This window comes from Dama dama, chromosome Y (genome assembly GCF_033118175.1).
Source record: "Dama dama isolate Ldn47 chromosome Y, ASM3311817v1, whole genome shotgun sequence".
NCBI lineage: Eukaryota > Metazoa > Chordata > Mammalia > Artiodactyla > Cervidae > Dama > Dama dama.
Genome location: NC_083715.1, coordinates 14,385,121 through 14,404,119, shown reverse-complemented (window position 1 = coordinate 14,404,119; position 18,999 = coordinate 14,385,121). Strand labels below are relative to the sequence as shown.

The 18,999-nt window shown below is 55.3% G+C and overlaps 1 pseudogene; it reads left to right on the top strand.

The window, feature by feature from the left end:
* Positions 1-1,113: 1,113 nt before the first annotated feature.
* LOC133053657 (testis-specific Y-encoded protein 1-like) lies at positions 1,114-3,351 on the top strand (annotated as a pseudogene).
* Positions 3,352-18,999: the final 15,648 nt, after the last annotated feature.

The following is an 18,999-nucleotide window of genomic DNA, read 5'->3' as shown; positions in this document are numbered from 1 at the left end:
GCGTGGTGGTGTCCTTAGCCTCTCACTGGTAGGCATTCCAGCATGCTTCAGGGAATTCCGTCATGCCAATAGACTGTGACACGTTTCTCCCTCTGCGCAAGGTGTGGCCGTGCCACCAGAGTCCTGTGTAGCATTCATGTCTGCCCAGAGAGGGAAGGAGTGTCGTCTGTCCCTTCTGTGCTTCAGCAGTGACCACCCACCGTGTGCTTTCCAGTTTGAGAGAGCACTCTCCGACCCTGTGGCCCAGAACCATCTCATCTGCCGTGGGTGCGACTCATTGAGGAGAAGGGCTTGACTTCACTCCAAGTTTAAGCGTCTCTTCTGATCGCTGGTGTCCAGAGAATAGCAGAGGACCACAGTACCACTTATTGAATCGGAGACAAAGAGACAGCATTCCTTGGTGCACACACAGCAGGATCGCCAGAAACAGTGATAGCCGTGAAGCAGAGACAAACAGAGATCTCTGCCGTATTGCTCATGTGCCCCAGAAGAGTGGAGGTCAATTGTTGCAAACGTTGAGGTTTGTACACACCCCCCGACCATCCAGACAGCAGCAGGCTCCTATCCCTGGGAGGAAAGTATCCAGCCACTTTGTGCCCCTGCCTAACATTTAGACACTCAGGGAGAGCTCCCAGGGATGGGCCGTCCCATGGGACACAGCAGTGTGCTCTTTGGATTACAGAGCGAGTACACATGGCTTGAAATTCCAGAGGCCAATTCAATGCCAGCGACTTCAGGAACGCCAGATGCCATAGCCCTGCCCTCCCTGAAGCCGAGTGTGGCCACGTCTCTGCCCTGGAGCCAAAGAAGAGAGGAAGCCACCCTCTGGTCTAGGGGCGTTTCCCTCAGGGTGCCGCCCACTACCCTCTCTGCCATTGGTCTCGATTTGACCCAGCAACCTGAGCCTGTCTCACAGCCTAGGGGTCTCGCGTGTTGGGCTGATCTCCGGGCACCCTCTCCTGGCCTTTCTGGAAGCCCTTTCTTCAACCTCAGGACACCCGCACACACCAGGCCCAAAGTGCTGCCCATTCCGATCTCACCCCACCCCAAAGTGGTAGCGAGCCACATCCGGTTACACCTCGGCCGCCATTGCGCACCACTTGCTGTGATATTATGTCCGGTCCCTTTGCATCTGCCCCAGCTCGGGGTCACAGCCATGTCCCAGAGGAGCCTGAGAGGGGGCCAGAGGAAGGTGGGAGCGTCCCGGGACTCCGGACCTTCTTAGCTGGGAGCCCCGGTGCTCAGGGGGCAGTGGCCAGGTGGCCTGCCATTGCCATGCCATGCACAGATGGGACTTTGGAGCCACCAGGTAGCGCAGCAGTTGAAGAGGTCACCCTTTATGTGGTGTAGGCGGTGGAGGACAGCGGGGTCGGAGGGGGACTGGTGGACGAGACGAGGCGGGAATTGGGCGAGTGTGCCAGCTGCTGGCGGAAGACGTTATGGAGGAGGTGGAGGTTGTGGCAGATTAGGAGCGGGATCAGGGATCCTCCCAGGATCTGAAGGAGAAGACACTGGAGAAGCAGGGCCTGGAAAGACCTGGAGGCCCGAGTGAGCAGCCGGCGCCAAATGTGCTACAGGCACTGACCGCCCTGCAGTTGGAAGTGAGATCCCTGCGTGACGAAAACTGCCGGGCCTCCGTTCGCTTCATGCGAATGAACCATGTGAGAAGGATGCGTCACTTGGCTCGGAGAAGCGCCATACTGCAGGGCATCCCCGGCTTCTGGGCCAAAGCTGTATCCTTCCTGCGGCAACTAGCTGTTTGCCTGTCAGGAAGAGGAGGAGGAAGTGGAGCAAAAGCAGCAGCATGTGCAGGAGTGGGGGGTGAAGGTGTGTGGCGAGGGTAGAGGAAGGGTCCTGCAGGCCATTGACAGAAGTGTGTTCCTGGGTACTGGCAGGTTCCAAAGGCACAGCCGAGGAGTATCTGGTCAGAGCCACACCTGTAAGTGTCAAAGCCATGACTCGTGGTTTCCCCTTCAGGCCTCCGTCTGAGTAGAATCAGTACCCAGGGCCTCTAGGTCAGGATGACCAGAGAGAGTACACTAGAGCAGCAACTGCAGACATTTATTGTTGTAAATGTGGATGATCACCGGAAATAGCTCAGACGTGGACGTCTCTCACACACACACACACACACACACACATTCAGACACACATATAAACACACACACACCCCAGTTTCCTTCAGATTCAATAATCACAAGGACTGCAAGTCCTAACCATGTTACCAGTGACATGCCACTACCCAGCAAACACGGGCCAGGAGGCGCGCAGCAGAGGTGAGAAATCACCCCTGCTTTTGGGTTGCAGACCACCTGACCTGCAAAACAGCACAGGAAACCCAGAGCCATGAGCAGGTCTGGTGGTAAGGCTTGGTCTGAAGGAGAGAGTCGTGGCCGTGCAAGCGCGAGTGCCAAGCATCCTTGCAGATGCTTGTTCCAGTGTCCTTCTCCAGGCCAGACTAGAGTTGTTGCCCCAGGCTGTTTTTGGCCCGGCATGTGACCTGAATGTCTCCTTGACCCAAAGCAGATTATGAACAACCCTCAAGTGTCAATCATAATCAGCGCCCAGGATGAAGATTTTCTAAGGTACATGATTGACTTCAAGGTCAGAGAGGGAGGCTGAGGATGGGTCGGTAGGGCACTTGACAGGGAGGTGGGGGATGGTGTTATTCATGGGCCTGTACTGTGAGACTTTACAGAGGCGTCATGGAGGCTGTTAAGGCCCGCCTGGGAGGCAAGCAGAGGCCCCTCGATGCTTGCACCTTTTCCTTCCTCCCTGTGCTGGCAGGTGCAAGTGCGGAGCCATCCAAGGTCCCGCTGCAAGCTGATCTTCTCCTTTCGGGACAACCCGTACTTCTGGCACACGGTGATTGATAAGGAATGTTACCCTGACATCACTGGTAAACGTGGCTCCCACGGTGGTGAGTGTGGGTATGCAAGGGGGCCGGGGTTTGGGGTGTGGGTGGACGTTTCTCCTGCCGCATCTGCCCCTTTCTCCCTGTCTTTCTACGGGGTATAGGGCACGTCATTCCACACCAGTCCACTGGTTCTGGGACTTTGAACGGGGAGCACCCAGCCGCAGGCTGGACACCAGGAGCCTGAAATTTCTCAATTGGCAGTCAGGCCACAACTGCCCAGAATCGAACAGGATTGCTGAGGTGCGTTTGGTTTGGGCCTGCGCACAGTTGGCGATTGATGTTGGAGCTCTTGGCTTCTCACGGGAGGCTTAGGGGCCTGGTCAGCCCCGGGCTGACCTTGCTCTTATTGCCATCAGATCATTGGCCAGGACGCGTGGGACGATCCCCTGAAGTACTACCCCAGGGAGGAAATTTGTGCCATGAGAGATAGCTGACAGAAACAAAGGTGGTGAGCGGGTCTGCAGGGGGACCCTGAGGGGACATCCGTTAAGAGGCAGAGGCCCTGTCCTTTCCCACAATGGAATCCTGAGGCTTATGCGAGCTGGCTGCGGAGCCTGGGATTGGGTCATGCACGTAGCAGGTGACGTGCTGAGACTGGAGGCGTGGGGACTCGGTGTGGCCGTGAGTGAAGGAAGTCTCCCTCCAAGCAGATGTGGTTGCAATGCCAGAAACCTCGGTGATTCTGCTCGAGGCAGGGTGAATGACGTCTGTTTGTCAGAATCACCCTTTGGTCAATCGCGCTATCCCCGGCCTTCTGCTGCTCAGAAAGTTTGAGATTTTCTGGGTCCTTGCCTCCCGCCTCTGCTCCTGGGATAGCCTATGACTAGAGGGTGTCCTCTCTGGGATTCCAGTGTACTTAGGTGCTGACTTTGGGGTCGTCTGTGAATTTCCACATCCACCAATTGCCGTCTCACCGCCACCACGCAGGACATGCTGGGACCGGTTTCAGGCCGGCTTCGGAAAATACGGAAGAGCTGCGGGACGAGGTGGGCAGCGGGCCCCAAGGCAAGGACATGGTGCCTACTGATGCCATTTCCCACATTGCTGGGAACGGGCATCTTCAGCTACTGACAGAGCTGTGTTCCCTGTTTGTGTTTGGGTCCACATGTCGAGTGTGTGTGTATATACACATGTGGTCTTGTGTCACCTGTGTTAATGTGGGTCTGTGTGTGTGTGTGTGTGTTCCTGGCTCAGGGCAGACGCACAGATGAAGGTGTCAGGAGATGAACTGCCAAGCGACGAGAAGAAAAGTCATGAGGCGTCCCCAGAATGAGGGTTGTTGTTCAAAGTATCTCTGCAGTGATCCTGTCCATGGTGGGAAAGAGGAACGGAGGGCCATTGATAATTCAGAGCATGGACACCTTGTGTGCAACTAGACCGAAAAAGAAAACATGTTCACATTTTCTACCGTGTTATATTGTGTATTTGGACCAGGTCGAGGTTTGGGTTGTCAGAGGATTCGTCCAGGGCAAATCAGGTGCGGCTGGGCTTTGAAACCACTGCCTGTGTACCCCTGAGTCTGTGGCAGAGTGGGCCAGCTGATGGAAATATTGGACGTGGCTATGGCAGGACCTGTGGTGGTGAGGAGGCTAAGGTCCTGTAGAGAAGGGCAGAGACCCGGAGGAGGAGGAGTCACAGAGAGCCTGCTGCCCTGGAGCCTTGTTCCACATATGTGAAAAAATAATGGGAGAAGTCCTGGGTCCGTGCTGCCAAGGATCAGCCTGTCAGGCAGCACGCTCCCTCCCGAAGGAGCACACACTGACATGATCGAATACTACGTGTCAGCTGTGCTGAGGTAGGCTGTCCGTGTGAAACCCCAGGCAACCTAGCAGGCACAGGGTGTGAGCGTGGCATGCCGCCAGGCACTTGCAACCTCCCTGGAAGTGCAGAAATGCGAGGAGAGCACATGTGTGGGGTGTACATGTGTGTCCCTCTGCCGAGTGTGCCTGTGAGGCAGGAAAGTGGGAGGACGCAAAGATGGTGGGCTGGCTGCTTGTCCCAAGGTACCTTGAGACAGTGGGAGACAAGGAGGGCCCTGGGGTCCTCTCAGAGCCTGCTGGTTTTCCGTGGTCTTGCCAAAAGACACCTCAAGGTTCGTGCTGAGCCCCCTGACGTGAATCCCTTCCCTCCTCTGGGGTCTTGCCCTTGGCTGTAATGCCAGCGTGGCAAAGCTGACAGTCTGAAATTGAGGGTGGATTCTGGCAGTCTCGCTGGAGCAGAATCTCCGATTTGGTCTTAGGGGATCTGCACCATGCGAGACTAAGAGGGATCCTACTTTCCAGGTGTCCGTGTTCTTTGTCACTGGGCACAGCTTGGGACTGCCTTCCTTGGCACGTGGGCTAGGTCGGCAAGCATGGATGCCTGTCTTTCCAGAGTCCTACCTGGGCCTCGTGAGAGCAACTGAAATAAAGGCTTGGCATTTATCAAATTATTGAGGGCTTGGGTGAGATCAAGCCCTCTGGCTGCACTTGAGATAGAAATGGTGCTTTCTGCCCAAGAAGGACATGAGCTCTTGGCCTAAAAGGGCCAGTTTGCCAGGGCATCATCTGTTCAGGGACTCCGTGGGTCTGGGTAATAGTAAACTGAAGGGACTAGTTCTAGGGGTGCCACCTTCCCTTTCTGGCCTCAGATCCCATGCCGTCTACTGGAAGAGACCCTGTAGATGCATGTGCAACTTCTTCATGACATTGTATCATTCCCGGCTTGCCACAGTCTCTTGGGGCTGTTGGAGCCTTGGGCATCTCGTTGGACTTTTCCAGCTACAGGGAGGGAGCGCTGGGGGCACAGTAGTCAGGTGCACACAGAAAGTTCCAAGAAAAGGAGGAGAGGGGCCCACAGCCAGAATGCTGTGGGCCTTAATGGGTTTAGGCATGCAATGGGGCACAGACTTGACAAGGCATGATGTAGAGACGTGCACACGGAGAATGCAGTTCTCCAAGTCAGCTGAGCCCAAAGGCCCTTGTTTTCTGGTTCCCTGAAGCAAAGCACAAGTAATGGAATCATGCCAACATGACTGGTATTGTGAACCTGCACGATGTTATGGGAGAATGTGGAACACAGGCACAACTCACTCAGCTGTCCATACCGAGCACTTCCAGGCCTGCCAGACTCTCTGCAGGTCTGTCCCTGTCATGAACAATGCCAAGATTTTGTCAACATTGAGCACACATCAATAAGATAGAAGTGCAAGCTGACAGGATCAACCAGCAAGTGAAGGAAAATAACATGGACAAAGCATGTCGGGTGCTTACCAAAATCCATATTTCTGGACAAGAAAGCCTGTACCTCCACACATGTGTAAGTCTCCTCTCAGGGATGTGAGCGTGGACATGTGTGCATATTCGTGCACAGAAGCGCCTACAAGACACTTGTGAGGGTGAGCAGTCGGAAGACACCGAGCTAGGTGTCGCAAGAAAGGACATCTGAAACATGAAGGGAACATAAACTCTGGCCAGCAGAAGCAGTGAAGCCAGGGAATCATGCCCTATGATCTCACTGAGTTAGCCAGTTCTACATGGAAATAGACGCCTGCATCCCAGACCTCTGGCAGAAAGGAGAGGCAGGAAGAAATCACCTGGGCGTGGTCGGTGAGTGCAGCCGAGCCGAGACACAGATTGGGCTGCAATCCCAGCACAGAAGCTGCGGTGGTTGAGCCTACAGCCCTTTGCACAAACAGCTACGAGGGCCTTGGCATCCATCTTAAGTGCTGGGCATTCTTTCCATGTCCTGGCCAGGAGCATCAGCACCCCTTGCCTTTTGTGTAAGGTTTTGGAGATACATCGACACTGGAGCATAAGCACCTGCTACGTGCAGAATCATCGAGTGTGAGACATCTCTCTTTGTACAATTTGCAGAACACAGATACCGCATATGAGGACTATAGGTAAGATGGCTTAGCTGGGTCGTTTTGTTGGTAGCAGCCTCACAGCTTCGGGGCCACTTGGTAGGCTGGGATGTGTTCTCACCTGGAGAACAGAACCTCTTTGAAAGAGCCTGCATAGGGTAAATGGGCCATCGTGCAGGCCTCCGGCACTGGTGTGTCATGGAACTCAGCGTGGTTGGTGTCCTTAGCCTCTCACTGGTAGGCATTCCAGCATGCTTCAGGGAATTCCGTCATGCCAATAGACTGTGACACGTTTCTCCCTCTGCACAAGGTGTGGCCGTGCCACCAGAGTCCTGTGCAGCATTCATGTCTGCCCAGAGAGGGAAGGAGGGTCGTCTGTCCCTTCTGTGCTTCAGCAGTGACCACCCACCGTGTGCTTTCCAGTTTGAGAGAGCACTCTCCGACCCTGTGGCCCAGAACCATCTCATCTGCCGTGGGTGCGACTCATTGAGGAGAAGGGCTTGACTTCACTCCAAGGTTAAGCGTCTCTTCTGATCGCTGGTGTCCAGAGAATAGCAGAGGACCACAGTACCACTTATTGAGTCGGAGACAAAGAGACAGCATTCCTTGGTGCACACACAGCAGGATCGCCAGAAACAGTGATAGGCGTGAAGCAGAGACAAACAGAGATCTCTGCCGTATTGCTCTTTTGCCCCTGAAGAGTGGAGGTCAATTTTTGCAAACGTTGAGGTTTGTACACACCCCCCGACCATCCAGACAGCAGCAGGCTCCTATCCCTGGGAGGAAAGTATCCAGCCACTTTGTGCCCCTGCCTAACATTTAGACACTCAGGGAGAGCTCCCACGGATGGGCCGTCCCATGGGACACAGCAGTGTGCTCTTTGGATTACAGAGCGAGTACACATGGCTTGAAATTCCAGAGGCCAATTCAATGCCAGCGCCTTCAGGAACGCCAGATGCAATAGCCCTGCCCTCCCTGAAGCCGAGTGTGGCCACGTCTCTGCCCTGGAGCCAAAGAAGAGAGGAAGCCACCCTCTGGTCTAGGGGCGTTTCCCTCAGGGTGCCGCCCACTACCCTCTCTGCCATTGGTCTCAATTTGACCCAGCAACCTGAGCCTGTCTCACAGCCTAGGGGTCTCGCGTGTTGGGCTGATCTCCGGGCACCCTCTCCTGGCCTTTCTGGAAGCCCTTTCTTCAACCTCAGGACACCCGCACACACCAGGCCCAAAGTGCTGCCCATTCCGATCTCACCCCACCCCAATGTGGTAGCGAGCCACATCCGGTTACACCTGGGCCGCCATTGCGCACCACTTGCTGTGATATTATGTCCGGTCCCTTTGCATCTGCCCCAGCTCGGGGTCACAGCCATGTCCCAGAGGAGCCTGAGAGGGGGCCAGAGGAAGGTGGGAGCGTCCCGGGACTCCGGACCTTCTTAGCTGGGAGCCCGGGTGCTCAGGGGGCAGTGGCCAGGTGGCCTGCCATTGCCATGCCATGCACAGATGGGACTTTGGAGCCACCAGGTAGCACAGCAGTTGAAGAGGTCACCCTTTATGTGGTGTAGGCGGTGGAGGACAGCGGGGTCGGAGGGGGACTGGTGGACGAGACGAGGCGGGAATTGGGCGAGTGTGCCAGCTGCTGGTGGAAGACGTTATGGAGGAGGTGGAGGTTGTGGCAGATTAGGAGCGGGATCAGGGATCCTCCCAGGATCTGAAGGAGAAGACACTGGAGAAGCAGGGCCTGGAAAGACCTGGAGGCCCGAGTGAGCAGCCGGCGCCAAATGTGCTACAGGCACTGACCGCCCTGCAGTTGGAAGTGAGATCCCTGCGTGACGAAAACTGCCGGGCCTCCGTTCGCTTCATGCGAATGAACCATGTGAGAAGGATGCGTCACTTGGTTCGGAGAAGCGCCATACTGCAGGGCATCCCCGGCTTCTGGGCCAAAGCTGTATCCTTCCTGCGGCAACTAGCTGTTTGCCTGTCAGGAAGAGGAGGAGGAAGTGGAGCAAAAGCAGCAGCATGTGCAGGAGTGGGGGGTGAAGGTGTGTGGCGAGGGTAGAGGAAGGGTCCTGCAGGCCATTGACAGAAGTGTGTTCCTGGGTATTGGCAGGTTCCAAAGGCACAGCCGAGGAGTATCTGGTCAGAGCCACACCTGTAAGTGTCAAAGCCATGACTCGTGGTTTCCCCTTCAGGCCTCCGTCTGAGTAGAATCAGTACCCAGGGCCTCTAGGTCAGGATGACCAGAGAGAGTACACTAGAGCAGCAACTGCAGACATTTATTGTTGTAAATGTGGATGATCACCGGAAATAGCTCAGACGTGGACGTCTCTCTCTCTCACACACACACACACACACACACACACACATTCAGACATACATATAAACACACACACACCCCAGTTTCCTTCAGATTCAATAATCACAAGGACTGCAAGTCCTAACCATGTTACCAGTGACATGCCACTACCCAGCAAACACGGGCCAGGAGGCGCGCAGCAGAGGTGAGAAATCACCCCTGCTTTTGGGTTGCAGACCACCTGAGCTGCAAAACAGCACAGGAAACCCAGAGCCATGAGCAGGTCTGATGGTAAGGCTTGGTCTGAAGGAGAGAGTCGTGGCCGGGCAAGCGCGAGTGCCAAGCAACCTTGCAGATGCTTGTTCCAGTGTCCTTCTCCAGGCCAGACTAGAGCTGTTGCCCCAGGCTCTTTTTGGCCCGGCATGTGACCTGAATGTCTCCTTGACCCAAAGCAGATTATGAACAACCCTCAAGTGTCAATCATAATCAGCGCCCAGGATGAAGATTTTCTAAGGTACATGATTGACTTCAAGGTCAGAGAGGGAGGCTGAGGATGGGTCGGTAGGGCACTTAACAGTGAGGTGGGGGATGGTGTTATTCATGGGCCTGTACTGTGAGACTTTACAGAGGCGTCATGGAGGCTGTTAAGGCCCGCCTGGGAGGCAAGCAGAGGCCCCTCGATGCTTGCACCTTTTCCTTCCTCCCTGTGCTGGCAGGTGCAAGTACGGAGCCATCCAAGGTCCCGCTGCAAGCTGATCTTCTCCTTTCGGGACAACCCGTACTTCTGGCACACGGTGATTGATAAGGAATGTTACCCTGACATCACTGGTAAACGTGGCTCCCACGGTGGTGAGTGTGGGTATGCAAGGGGGCCGGGGTTTGGGGTGTGGGTGGACGTTTCTCCTGCTGCATCTGCCCCTTTCTCCCTGTCTTTCTACAGGGTATAGGGCACGTCATTCCACACCAGTCCACTGGTTCTGGGACTTTGTATGGGGAGCACCCAGCCGCAGGCTGGACACCAGGAGCCTGAAATTTCTCAATTGGCAGTCAGGCCACAACTGCCCAGAATCGAACAGGATTGCTGAGGTGCGTTTGGTTTGGGCCTGCGCACAGTTGGCGATTGATGTTGGAGCTCTTGGCTTCTCACGGGAGGCTTAGGGGCCTGGTCAGCCCCGGGCTGACCTTGCTCTTATTGCCATCAGATCATTGGCCAGGACGCGTGGGACGATCCCCTGAAGTACTACCCCAGGGAGGAAATTTGTGCCACGAGAGGTAGCTGACAGAAACAAAGGTGGTCAGCGGGTCTGCAGGGGGACCCTGAGGGGACATCCGTTTAGAGGCAGAGGCCCTGTCCTTTCCCACAATGGAATCCTGAGGCTCATGCGAGCTGGCTGCGGAGCCTGGGATTGGGTCATGCACGTAGCAGGTGACGTGCTGAGACTGGAGGCGTGGGGACTCGGTGTGGCCGTGAGTGAAGGAAGTCTCCCTCCAAGCAGCTGTGGTTGCAATGCCAGAATCCTCGGTGATTCTGCTCGAGGCAGGGTGAATGACGTCTGTTTGTCAGAATCACCCTTTGGTCAATCGCGCTATCCCCGGCCTTCTGCTGCTCAGAAAGTTTGAGATTTTCTGGGTCCTTGCCTCCCGCCACTGCTCCTGGGATAGCCTATGACTAGAGGGTGTCCTCTCTGGGATCCCAGTGCACTTAGGTGCTGACTTTGGGGTCGTCTGTGAATTTCCACATCCACCACTTGCCGTCTCACCGCCACCACGCAGGACATGCTGGGACCGGTTTCAGGCCGGCTTCGGAAAATACGGAAGAGCTGCGGGACGAGGTGGGCAGCGGGCCCCAAGGCAAGGACATGGTGCCTACTGATGCCATTTCCCACATTGCTGGGAACGGGCATCTTCAGCTACTGACAGAGCTGTGTTCCCTGTTTGTGTTTGGGTCCACATGTCGAGTGTGTGTGTATATACACATGTGGTCTTGTGTCACCTGTGTTGATGTGGGTCTGTGTGTGTGTGTGTGTGTTCCTGGCTCAGGGCAGACGCACAGATGAAGGTGTCAGGAGATGAACTGCCAAGCGACGAGAAGAAAAGTCATGAGGCGTCCCCAGAATGAGGGTTGTTGTTCAAAGTATCTCTGCAGTGATCCTGTCCATGGTGGGAAAGAGGAACGGAGGGCCATTGATAATTCAGAGCATGGACACCTTGTGTGCAACTAGACCGAAAAAGAAAACATGTTCACATTTTCTACCGTATTATATTGTGTATTTGGACCAGGTCGAGGTTTGGGTTGTCAGAGGATTCGTCCAGGGCAAATCAGGTGCGGCTGGGCTTTGAAACCACTGCCTGTGTACCCCTGAGTCTGTGGCAGAGTGGGCCAGCTGATGGAAATGTTGGACGTGGCTATGGCAGGACCTGTGGTGGTGAGGAGGCTAAGGTCCTGTAGAGAAAGGCAGAGACCCGGAGGAGGAGGAGTCACAGAGAGCCTGCTGCCCTGGAGCCTTGTTCCACATACGTGAGAAAATACATGGGAGAAGTCCTGGGTCCGTGCTGCCAAGGATCAGCCTGTCAGGCAGCACGCTCCCTCCCGAAGGAGCACACACTGGCATGATCGAACACTACGTGTCAGCTGTGCTGAGGTAGGCTGTCCGTGTGAAACCCCAGGCAACCTAGCAGGCCCAGGGTGTGAGCGTGGCATGCCGCCAGGCACTTGCAACCTCCCTGGAAGTGCAGAAATGCGAGGAGAGCACATGTGTGGGGTGTACATGTGTGTCCCTCTGCCGAGTGTGCCTGTGAGGCAGGAAAGTGGGAGGACACAAAGATGGTGGGCTGGCTGCTTGTCCCAAGGTACCTTGAGACAGTGGGAGACAGGAGGGCCCTGGGGTCCTCTCAGAGCCTGCTGGTTTTCCATGGTCTTGCCAAAAGGCACCTCAAGGTTCGTGCTGAGCCCCCTGACGTGAATCCCTTCCCTCCTCTGGGGTCTTGCCCTTGGCTGTAATGCCAGCGTGGCAAAGCTGACAGTCTGAAATTGAGGGTGGATTCTGGCAGTCTCGCTGGAGCAGAATCTCCGATTTGGTCTTAGGGGATCTGCACCATGCGAGACTAAGAGGGATCCTACTTTCCAGGTGTCCGTGTTCTTTGTCACTGGGCACAGCTTGGGACTGCCTTCCTTGGCACGTGGGCTAGGTCGGCAAGCATGGATGCCTGTCTTTCCAGAGTCCTACCCGGGCCTCGTGAGAGCAACTGAAATAAAGGCTTGGCATTTATCAAATTATTGAGGGCTTGGGTGAGATCAAGCCCTCTGGCTGCACTTGAGATAGAAATGGTGCTTTCTGCCCAAGAAGGACATGAGCTCTTGGCCTAAAAGGGCCAGTTTGCCAGGGCATCATCTGTTCAGGGACTCCGTGGGTCTGGGTAATAGTAAACTGAAGGGACTAGTTCTAGGGGTGCCACCTTCCCTTTCTGGCCTCAGATCCCATGCCGTCTACTGGAAGAGACCCTGTAGATGCATGTGCAACTTCTTCATGACATTGTATCATTCCCGGCTTGCCACAGTCTCTTGGGGCTGTTGGAGCCTTGGGCATCTCGTTGGACTTTTCCAGCTACAGGGAGGGAGCGCTGGGGGCACAGTAGTCAGGTGCACACAGAAAGTTCCAAGAAAAGGAGGAGAGGGGCCCACAGCCAGAATGCTGTGGGCCTTAATGGGTTTAGGCATGCAATGGGGCACAGACTTGACAAGGCATGATGTAGAGACGTGCACACGGAGAATGCAGTTCTCCAAGTCAGCTGAGCCCAAAGGCCCTTGTTTTCTGGTTCCCTGAAGCAAAGCACAAGTAATGGAATCATGCCAACATGACTGGTATTGTGAACCTGCACGATGTTATGGGAGAATGTGGAACACAGGCACAACTCACTCAGCTGTCCATACCGAGCACTTCCAGGCCTGCCAGACTCTCTGCAGGTCTGTCCCTGTCATGAACAATGCCAAGATTTTGTCAACATTGAGCACACATCAATAAGATAGAAGTGCAAGCTGACAGGATCAACCAGCAAGTGAAGGAAAATAACATGGACAAAGCATGTCGGGTGCTTACCAAAATCCATATTTCTGGACAAGAAAGCCTGTACCTCCACACATGTGTAAGTCTCCTCTCAGGGATGTGAGCGTGGACATGTGTGCATATTCGTGCACAGAAGCGCCTACAAGACACTTGTGAGGGTGAGCAGTCGGAAGACACCGAGCTAGGTGTCGCAAGAAAGGACATCTGAAACATGAAGGGAACATAAACTCTGGCCAGCAGAAGCAGTGAAGCCAGGGAATCATGCCCTATGATCTCACTGAGTTAGCCAGTTCTACATGGAAATAGACGCCTGCATCCCAGACCTCTGGCAGAAAGGAGAGGCAGGAAGAAATCACCTGGGCGTGGTCGGTGAGTGCAGCCGAGCCGAGACACAGATTGGGCTGCAATCCCAGCACAGAAGCTGCGGTGGTTGAGCCTACAGCCCTTTGCACAAACAGCTACGAGGGCCTTGGCATCCATCTTAAGTGCTGGGCATTCTTTCCATGTCCTGGCCAGGAGCATCAGCACCCCTTGCCTTTTGTGTAAGGTTTTGGAGATACATCGACACTGGAGCATAAGCACCTGCTACGTGCAGAATCATCGAGTGTGAGACATCTCTCTTTGTACAATTTGCAGAACACAGATACCGCATATGAGGACTATAGGTAAGATGGCTTAGCTGGGTCGTTTTGTTGGTAGCAGCCTCACAGCTTCGGGGCCACTTGGTAGGCTGGGATGTGTTCTCACCTGGAGAACAGAACCTCTTTGAAAGGGCCTGCATAGGGTAAATGGGCCATCGTGCAGGCCTCCGGCACTGGTGTGTCATGGAACTCAGCGTGGTTGGTGTCCTTAGCCTCTCACTGGTAGGCATTCCAGCATGCTTCAGGGAATTCCGTCATGCCAATAGACTGTGACACGTTTCTCCCTCTGCACAAGGTGTGGCCGTGCCACCAGAGTCCTGTGCAGCATTCATGTCTGCCCAGAGAGGGAAGGAGGGTCGTCTGTCCCTTCTGTGCTTCAGCAGTGACCACCCACCGTGTGCTTTCCAGTTTGAGAGAGCACTCTCCGACCCTGTGGCCCAGAACCATCTCATCTGCCGTGGGTGCGACTCATTGAGGAGAAGGGCTTGACTTCACTCCAAGGTTAAGCGTCTCTTCTGATCGCTGGTGTCCAGAGAATAGCAGAGGACCACAGTACCACTTATTGAGTCGGAGACAAAGAGACAGCATTCCTTGGTGCACACACAGCAGGATCGCCAGAAACAGTGATAGGCGTGAAGCAGAGACAAACAGAGATCTCTGCCGTATTGCTCTTTTGCCCCTGAAGAGTGGAGGTCAATTTTTGCAAACGTTGAGGTTTGTACACACCCCCCGACCATCCAGACAGCAGCAGGCTCCTATCCCTGGGAGGAAAGTATCCAGCCACTTTGTGCCCCTGCCTAACATTTAGACACTCAGGGAGAGCTCCCACGGATGGGCCGTCCCATGGGACACAGCAGTGTGCTCTTTGGATTACAGAGCGAGTACACATGGCTTGAAATTCCAGAGGCCAATTCAATGCCAGCGCCTTCAGGAACGCCAGATGCAATAGCCCTGCCCTCCCTGAAGCCGAGTGTGGCCACGTCTCTGCCCTGGAGCCAAAGAAGAGAGGAAGCCACCCTCTGGTCTAGGGGCGTTTCCCTCAGGGTGCCGCCCACTACCCTCTCTGCCATTGGTCTCAATTTGACCCAGCAACCTGAGCCTGTCTCACAGCCTAGGGGTCTCGCGTGTTGGGCTGATCTCCGGGCACCCTCTCCTGGCCTTTCTGGAAGCCCTTTCTTCAACCTCAGGACACCCGCACACACCAGGCCCAAAGTGCTGCCCATTCCGATCTCACCCCACCCCAATGTGGTAGCGAGCCACATCCGGTTACACCTGGGCCGCCATTGCGCACCACTTGCTGTGATATTATGTCCGGTCCCTTTGCATCTGCCCCAGCTCGGGGTCACAGCCATGTCCCAGAGGAGCCTGAGAGGGGGCCAGAGGAAGGTGGGAGCGTCCCGGGACTCCGGACCTTCTTAGCTGGGAGCCCGGGTGCTCAGGGGGCAGTGGCCAGGTGGCCTGCCATTGCCATGCCATGCACAGATGGGACTTTGGAGCCACCAGGTAGCACAGCAGTTGAAGAGGTCACCCTTTATGTGGTGTAGGCGGTGGAGGACAGCGGGGTCGGAGGGGGACTGGTGGACGAGACGAGGCGGGAATTGGGCGAGTGTGCCAGCTGCTGGTGGAAGACGTTATGGAGGAGGTGGAGGTTGTGGCAGATTAGGAGCGGGATCAGGGATCCTCCCAGGATCTGAAGGAGAAGACACTGGAGAAGCAGGGCCTGGAAAGACCTGGAGGCCCGAGTGAGCAGCCGGCGCCAAATGTGCTACAGGCACTGACCGCCCTGCAGTTGGAAGTGAGATCCCTGCGTGACGAAAACTGCCGGGCCTCCGTTCGCTTCATGCGAATGAACCATGTGAGAAGGATGCGTCACTTGGTTCGGAGAAGCGCCATACTGCAGGGCATCCCCGGCTTCTGGGCCAAAGCTGTATCCTTCCTGCGGCAACTAGCTGTTTGCCTGTCAGGAAGAGGAGGAGGAAGTGGAGCAAAAGCAGCAGCATGTGCAGGAGTGGGGGGTGAAGGTGTGTGGCGAGGGTAGAGGAAGGGTCCTGCAGGCCATTGACAGAAGTGTGTTCCTGGGTATTGGCAGGTTCCAAAGGCACAGCCGAGGAGTATCTGGTCAGAGCCACACCTGTAAGTGTCAAAGCCATGACTCGTGGTTTCCCCTTCAGGCCTCCGTCTGAGTAGAATCAGTACCCAGGGCCTCTAGGTCAGGATGACCAGAGAGAGTACACTAGAGCAGCAACTGCAGACATTTATTGTTGTAAATGTGGATGATCACCGGAAATAGCTCAGACGTGGACGTCTCTCTCTCTCACACACACACACACACACACACACACACATTCAGACATACATATAAACACACACACACCCCAGTTTCCTTCAGATTCAATAATCACAAGGACTGCAAGTCCTAACCATGTTACCAGTGACATGCCACTACCCAGCAAACACGGGCCAGGAGGCGCGCAGCAGAGGTGAGAAATCACCCCTGCTTTTGGGTTGCAGACCACCTGAGCTGCAAAACAGCACAGGAAACCCAGAGCCATGAGCAGGTCTGATGGTAAGGCTTGGTCTGAAGGAGAGAGTCGTGGCCGGGCAAGCGCGAGTGCCAAGCAACCTTGCAGATGCTTGTTCCAGTGTCCTTCTCCAGGCCAGACTAGAGCTGTTGCCCCAGGCTCTTTTTGGCCCGGCATGTGACCTGAATGTCTCCTTGACCCAAAGCAGATTATGAACAACCCTCAAGTGTCAATCATAATCAGCGCCCAGGATGAAGATTTTCTAAGGTACATGATTGACTTCAAGGTCAGAGAGGGAGGCTGAGGATGGGTCGGTAGGGCACTTAACAGGGAGGTGGGGGATGGTGTTATTCATGGGCCTGTACTGTGAGACTTTACAGAGGCGTCATGGAGGCTGTTAAGGCCCGCCTGGGAGGCAAGCAGAGGCCCCTCGATGCTTGCACCTTTTCCTTCCTCCCTGTGCTGGCAGGTGCAAGTACGGAGCCATCCAAGGTCCCGCTGCAAGCTGATCTTCTCCTTTCGGGACAACCCGTACTTCTGGCACACGGTGATTGATAAGGAATGTTACCCTGACATCACTGGTAAACGTGGCTCCCACGGTGGTGAGTGTGGGTATGCAAGGTGGCCGGGGTTTGGGGTGTGGGTGGACGTTTCTCCTGCTGCATCTGCCCCTTTCTCCCTGTCTTTCTACAGGGTATAGGGCACGTCATTCCACACCAGTCCACTGGTTCTGGGACTTTGTATGGGGAGCACCCAGCCGCAGGCTGGACACCAGGAGCCTGAAATTTCTCAATTGGCAGTCAGGCCACAACTGCCCAGAATCGAACAGGATTGCTGAGGTGCGTTTGGTTTGGGCCTGCGCACAGTTGGCGATTGATGTTGGAGCTCTTGGCTTCTCACGGGAGGCTTAGGGGCCTGGTCAGCCCCGGGCTGACCTTGCTCTTATTGCCATCAGATCATTGGCCAGGACGCGTGGGACGATCCCCTGAAGTACTACCCCAGGGAGGAAATTTGTGCCACGAGAGGTAGCTGACAGAAACAAAGGTGGTGAGCGGGTCTGCAGGGGGACCCTGAGGGGACATCCGTTTAGAGGCAGAGGCCCTGTCCTTTCCCACAATGGAATCCTGAGGCTCATGCGAGCTGGCTGCGGAGCCTGGGATTGGGTCATGCACGTAGCAGGTGACGTGCTGAGACTGGAGGCGTGGGGACTCGGTGTGGCCGTGAGTGAAGGAAGTCTCCCTCCAAGCAGCTGTGGTTGCAATGCCAGAATCCTCGGTGATTCTGCTCGAGGCAGGGTGAATGACGTCTGTTTGTCAGAATCACCCTTTGGTCAATCGCGCTATCCCCGGCCTTCTGCTGCTCAGAAAGTTTGAGATTTTCTGGGTCCTTGCCTCCCGCCACTGCTCCTGGGATAGCCTATGACTAGAGGGTGTCCTCTCTGGGATCCCAGTGCACTTAGGTGCTGACTTTGGGGTCGTCTGTGAATTTCCACATCCACCACTTGCCGTCTCACCGCCACCACGCAGGACATGCTGGGACCGGTTTCAGGCCGGCTTCGGAAAATACGGAAGAGCTGCGGGACGAGGTGGGCAGCGGGCCCCAAGGCAAGGACATGGTGCCTACTGATGCCATTTCCCACATTGCTGGGAACGGGCATCTTCAGCTACTGACAGAGCTGTGTTCCCTGTTTGTGTTTGGGTCCACATGTCGAGTGTGTGTGTATATACACATGTGGTCTTGTGTCACCTGTGTTGATGTGGGTCTGTGTGTGTGTGTGTGTGTTCCTGGCTCAGGGCAGACGCACAGATGAAGGTGTCAGGAGATGAACTGCCAAGCGACGAGAAGAAAAGTCATGAGGCGTCCCCAGAATGAGGGTTGTTGTTCAAAGTATCTCTGCAGTGATCCTGTCCATGGTGGGAAAGAGGAACGGAGGGCCATTGATAATTCAGAGCATGGACACCTTGTGTGCAACTAGACCGAAAAAGAAAACATGTTCACATTTTCTACCGTATTATATTGTGTATTTGGACCAGGTCGAGGTTTGGGTTGTCAGAGGATTCGTCCAGGGCAAATCAGGTGCGGCTGGGCTTTGAAACCACTGCCTGTGTACCCCTGAGTCTGTGGCAGAGTGGGCCAGCTGATGGAAATGTTGGACGTGGCTATGGCAGGACCTGTGGTGGTGAGGAGGCTAAGGTCCTGTAGAGAAAGGCAGAGACCCGGAGGAGGAGGAATCACAGAGAGCCTGCTGCCCTGGAGCCTTGTTCCACATACGTGAGAAAATACATGGGAGAAGTCCTGGGTCCGTGCTGCCAAGGATCAGCCTGTCAGGCAGCACGCTCCCTCCCGAAGGAGCACACACTGGCATGATCGAACACTACGTGTCAGCTGTGCTGAGGTAGGCTGTCCGTGTGAAACCCCAGGCAACCTAGCAGGCACAGGGTGTGAGCGTGGCATGCCGCCAGGCACTTGCAACCTCCCTGGAAGTGCAGAAATGCGAGGAGAGCACATGTGTGGGGTGTACATGTGTGTCCCTCTGCCGAGTGTGCCTGTGAGGCAGGAAAGTGGGAGGACACAAAGATGGTGGGCTGGCTGCTTGTCCCAAGGTACCTTGAGACAGTGGGAGACAGGAGGGCCCTGGGGTCCTCTCAGAGCCTGCTGGTTTTCCATGGTCTTGCCAAAAGGCACCTCAAGGTTCGTGCTGAGCCCCCTGACGTGAATCCC